We start from the raw sequence: 5733 nt of genomic DNA on the forward strand, positions 1-5733 counted from the left end.
GTGATTGGATGGAACCTCAAGGCCAAGGTACTTAAAGCTCTCAACAACTTCAAGTGTCTCGTTGTTGTACACAATGCATGGCTTCTCCTTATGGTTGGTTTTCACAAGCATAACCTTTGTTTTGGATTCATTTACAATCAGCCCACTATGCAAGCAAAAGTTCTCAAGGACAACCATAAGCTTTTGTGCATCTTTTAAAGTGTATGCTAGAAGCACTACATCATCGGCATACAACAAAAGCATGATTACCGCATTGCAAATAGTGACCTCTTCAATGCCTTCTTCTTGCATAAAGTCAAGTACCATTTGCTCCAATTGATCGATGCATAGACCAAAGAGAGAGAGAGAGAGTCCAATTTCACTGCAGCATGACGCTTGTGACCACTAATCCCCTACCCGGTCCTACGGTCAATTGGAAAAACCCTCAATTTCAAGTGCACCCGCGCCCTTTGCTTACATCAGGAAGAGAATCCTTCTCTCTCTCTCTCTCTCTCTCTCTCTCTCTCTCTCTCTCTCTCTCTCTCTCTCTAAAAATTGAATTCTCTCAACGAGCGCGCGCCGACGTGCGCTCTTTGAGAGAGTTCAGTTTTTAGAGAGAGAGAGAGAGAGAGAGAGAGAGAGAGAGAGAGAGAGAGAGAGAGAGAGAGAGAGAGAGAGAGAGAGAGACTCTCAGCACATGTGGGGCAAGTCCGCATTCACGAGCAGCCATGAAAAAGCATCGTCATGATTTGAGAATGTGTCGCAAGCAGTCGGGCATCGCTATAGGGCGACTCTAGGAGAAGTGCGATGGAAAGTGCGTGATTTGAAATTCATACGTGCGCCCTTGTACTCTGGTTCGAGTGTCCGATGAGTGCAATTATGGCTCCTTCCAAAATCATTGTGTCATCTGTGGAGGTGCCAGCATTTCTGATGCTTACTACTGCAAAGAGTGCACCCAGTAGGAGAAGGATAGAGATGGTTGCCCCAAAACTGTGAACCTTGGCAGTGCCAAAATTGTCTTGTTCTAAGAACATAAGAAGTATGGTTTCACACTCTTGCAACCTTCTGCTTTGTCGTGCCTTATGAGGTTGGGGGGTGTTGCATACATACAACTGAGATGTGTCATGCTTATTGTGGGCTATGATAGCATGTTCTTGCAGATGTAAGAGTGCAAAGAATGACACTTTTTAATTGTGAGGTTTGCACCCGTTCAGATAGATATACTGTATTGATGTTAAATTATCTCCTATTGCTATTGGATGTTGCATAGTTATTTCAAAAAAGGCTTTTCTTTCCACACACACACACACACACACAGTCGAGTGAGTGAGGGCAACGCAGGGTTGCGGGAGCCAGAAGCAGAAGCAGCAGAAAGAAATTAGGAGAGGAAACCAATAGAGATGCCATCGAAATTGTATCCCTCACAAATAGTGCAAGGGACGACATCAACCTTGGCTTCACGATTCTGGATAGTGAACTGGACGATAATGCGCAGGCCCTTCCAGTCCTTGGCAGTCTCCTTGGTGATGTCCTCTTCTACCTTCTTGGGAGACAAACCCAGAGGCCCGATCTTCGGCACCCATGAAGAGGCAGCTCCAACTTCCCCTCTTGTTAAACGAACAAAAACCACCTCCTTATATTCTTTCTATCAACATTGCATCTTTATCATGGGCGCAAAACATGCATCACTCAACTTCATGTCTACCGTCTAGTGGAGTTTACGGGTGGCTCCCTCAAAGGTGACGCTGAATTGGGGTAGGACTAGAAGTAGGGGAGAAATTAGCACCGTTGCCCTTGTGATCAAAGCCCTCAAGGAGCCCGAGCTGCTGCTGCTTCTCGCGGGACTGAAATAGTAACTAAATATGCTATAATCCTTGCTCAAGAATGAGTATTGTTGCGGTGGGCGTCTGTGCTATGGTGTGAACATAGCCTCTGAATACAACTGGAGCTACTCATGATTAGTGCTAAGGGCCTTGTTAATCCGCTAGGTTTTGTGCAACAAATATCTCCCTTCCTAATCTCGAAGAGGGCGAGCTTTGACAATCAGATTCTTGCACATTTAATGCACAATTAATACCACAATGATAAAGCTGACTGACAAAAATAGTAGAGATGCCATCATTTGCATTTATGGCATTGTTATAGTGTAGGTGCTCCTCATGATTGTTGGCTACTCTCATAATTGCATTGTCAAAATTCCTCCTATTAATCTGACCATGCAAGCCATTGTAGCACTCGATTGCCTTTTTCTTCTTTTGCTGCTTGCCACTCAATCCTAGCATACAGGGTTTTGCTCCATGCTAGTGTGCCCCATGAGCTCTTAGCTGGTTTTCAACCTACAGCTTCCTCTTCCTTCTCCTTATACATTTAAAAACATCAAGCACAATGGCAAAATTTCTCTCGATGATATGATCGAGATTGCCCGTGTGATGCGTCCCCGTTCACTGGCAAAGGAGCTTACTGGCACAGTAAAGGAAATTCTTGGTACTACATTTCTATGGTTTGCTCTGTGGATGGAAAGGATCCCAAGGATTTGCAAATAGAGATTGATGATGGGGATGTTGAGATTCCAGAGAATTAGCTTAATTAACCTTAGTTAGGTGCCTCTATGGAATGTAGCGCTGTTAAAGTAAGTTTTACTTTGTGGTACTGCTACTGGGTTTTTCCCCCAAATCATTTTTTGACAATGGCAGCTTGTTATACTTCTAATGAGTGTATGCTCAGCATGTCAAAGAAAGAGAGAGACAGAGAGAGATAGAGAGAGAGAGAGCACTGATTCACATGCTTCAGACACTGTTCAAGAATAATAAATTTCACAAACATACATAGAGGAAATTTCTCAAAATAACGGCTTTTTTTACAATTGAACTCTACTTTCTTGAATTTTCAAACCGGATTCTATCCTTCTTTCCCTCCCTTCAATTGGTTGTTTTGAGTTTTCAATTAGCTCTTAGCACAATATTTTAGCGGACTTGAAATCTAAAAATTAAAAAAGACGCAGACTTTTTTAGAGAGTTGTGTGTGTGTGTTTGTGTGTGTGTGTGTGTGTGTGTGTGTGTGTGTGTGTGTGTGTGTGTGTGTGTGTGTGTGTGTGTGTGTGTGTGTGTGTGAGAGAGAGAGAGAGAGAGAGAGAGAGAGAGAGAGAGAGAGAGAGAGAGAGAGAGAGAGAGAGAGAGAGAGAGAGGATCCTACAAGGTAGTTTGGTTGCACTCGCACATTGGCTTGGTTTTCATGAGGACTAAAACTTAAGTGGGAGAATACGTAAGGTGAAGTGAAAAAACATATTTGACCTAGCAATGGTGACATGTATAAGGACGACTAGATAGATCTATATTAAAGTTTCCAGAAAAACATAATTCTGCTAGCAACGGTGACATGTTTAAGGATGACTAGATTCGTATAATCATGATTGGAGAGCAATGATTCTGACATTTATTGTTTGGGTTTAGAGAAAGCTCTGTGTGTGTGTGTGTGTGTGTGATATCTCTTTCTAGAAAAGAAGTATATATATACGTGAGAAACTCACTTCGTAACTTTGCTCGGTTTTGAGCTTGCTTGGATAAGTTCGCTCGATGTTTGGTAGAACTCAAATACGCCGCATGTGAGTGCTCTAACATTCTTGTTTGTTGCATACACACATACCCACACACATTCACATAAACATACATGCAAATAAATAAAAATACACACTAAACAATATAAACACACTATATATGATGTAAGCACTTATTTTTCAATTTAAAATAAAATAAAATGCTATTTTATAAGTGATATTAATAAAAAATCATCATTAACTAAGAAAGTTAACTATATTTTATTATTAAAACAAAGATTTATTTTAATTTATGTTATTTTCTAATTATTTTTGTTATATTTGTGTAAATAAATTTAGAAATTTGACAAATATATTCTTGTTTTTGTAATTGTGACTTATCGTAGTCTATTCTCTTAATTAGGTTTAGTCATTTAACACTAACCACTCAGTGTTAGACGCTTAATGTTAGCCCCAAAAGTGTTAGCAGCTCAGTGTTAGCCGCAAAATAACTTCGACAAACGAAGTAAACTAACGCAATTGGACTTCAATAGTGCACACACACTACAAAAACACAAAAAAAGATTTCAAAAACAGACTTATGTCATGCTAGAGAATGTGAGATTGTTAGAACTAGCGGCAAATAGTAGAAGAACGACAAACGGACTTTGGAACGCAAAAGTAAAAATACAAATGGACTTCGACAAACGAAGTAAAATAACACAATCGGCCTTCAATAGCCCACACGGACTTTAAAAACCCTAATATATAGTCATTGACCAATAAAGACGAAATTATTACCCTGTGGTCCTGATCTCCGTGCACCTCTAGACCGAGGTGTGTAGAGATTGGACATGGCTAGATAATGCAAGGTTGTTAGAGCTAGCGGCAAATAGTAGAGGAATGGCAGAGAGGACTTTGAAAATGTAAAAGTCTTTAAAAATGACTTGTCTACTTCAAAAACACAAACGGACTTTGACAAACGAAGTAAAATAACGCAATCAAATTTCAATAGCGCACATAGACTTCAAAAACCCTAATATATAGTCATTGACCAATAAAGATGAGATTATTACCCTTTGGTCTTGATCTCCGTGCACCTCTAGACGGAGGTGAGCGGAGATCGAGCATGGCTAGAGAATGTGAGGTTATTAGAGCTAGCAACAAATAGTAGAAAAACCGCAAACAAACTTCAAAAATGACTTGTGTACTTCGAAAACGTAAACAGAGATTGGGCATGGCTAGAGAATGTGAGGTTGTTAGAGCTAGCGGCAAATAGTAGAAAAACCACAAACGCCTTCGGAAATGACTTGTGTACTTAAAAAATGCAAATTGTCTTTGATAAACGAAATAAAATAACGCAATTACACTTCAATAGCACACACAAACTTCAGAAACCCTCCATATATAGTCATTGACCAATAAAGACTAGATTATTATCTCGTGGTCCTGATTGCGTTGCACCTCTTAACCGAGGTGTACAGGGACCGCGCATGGCTAGATAATGTGAGGTTGTTAGAGCTAGAAACAAATAGTAGAAAATCCGCAAACCGACTTCGAAAATGACTTATGTACTTCAAAAACGCAAACGGACTTTGATAAATGAAGTAAAATAACGTCATCAGACTTCAATAGCGCACAAAAACTACAAAAACCCTAATATATAGTCATTGACCAATAAAGACGAGATTATTACCCTATGGTCTTGATCTTCGTGCACCTGTAGACCGGTGGGTGCGAGGGTCGGGCATGACTAGAGAATGTGAGGTTGTCATGTATTATCATGTAGTTAGTAGTGTGTGCTTATAGCAAGAGTCATTTAATTATTTGTTGCATCATTGGTAGATAAAGTATGGATGATAGGATGGCATGTTCTTGTGCACATTGTAAGCATCAGATCATTCAAAAACAAAAAAGCTGCGACCAACACATACGCAATAACGGGCTCTTTCCTGTAGAGCAACTACAAGATTTTCATTGTTGATCACATGGTCCGGAGGCCGTAGATCGACCTCTGCAAGTAGATATTGCTCCAACTTCATCTCAGATTAGATGATCTTCAAACGAAGAGCCATCGACTGAGTCCACCGAGCCAATACGTGATTCACATTTCAAGAAGTAGAGATGGAGCAGATGTTAGATGCGTTCTTTGACATGGATCCCATCATGGAAAACATAGAAGCCAAAAACATTCAAGTCAATACTACGAACCAATCTCAGTC

General features: G+C 40.4%; 1 pseudogene; it reads left to right on the forward strand.

Annotated features, from left to right (window-relative positions):
* Positions 1 to 707: 707 nt before the first annotated feature.
* Positions 708 to 1145, forward strand: LOC147460975 (PHD finger-like domain-containing protein 5A pseudogene; annotated as a pseudogene).
* The last annotated feature ends 4588 nt before the right edge of the window (positions 1146 to 5733 follow it).

Source organism: Adiantum capillus-veneris, chromosome 3 (assembly GCF_014529385.1).
Source record: "Adiantum capillus-veneris isolate H3 chromosome 3, ASM1452938v2, whole genome shotgun sequence".
NCBI classification, from domain to species: domain Eukaryota; kingdom Viridiplantae; phylum Streptophyta; class Polypodiopsida; order Polypodiales; family Pteridaceae; genus Adiantum; species Adiantum capillus-veneris.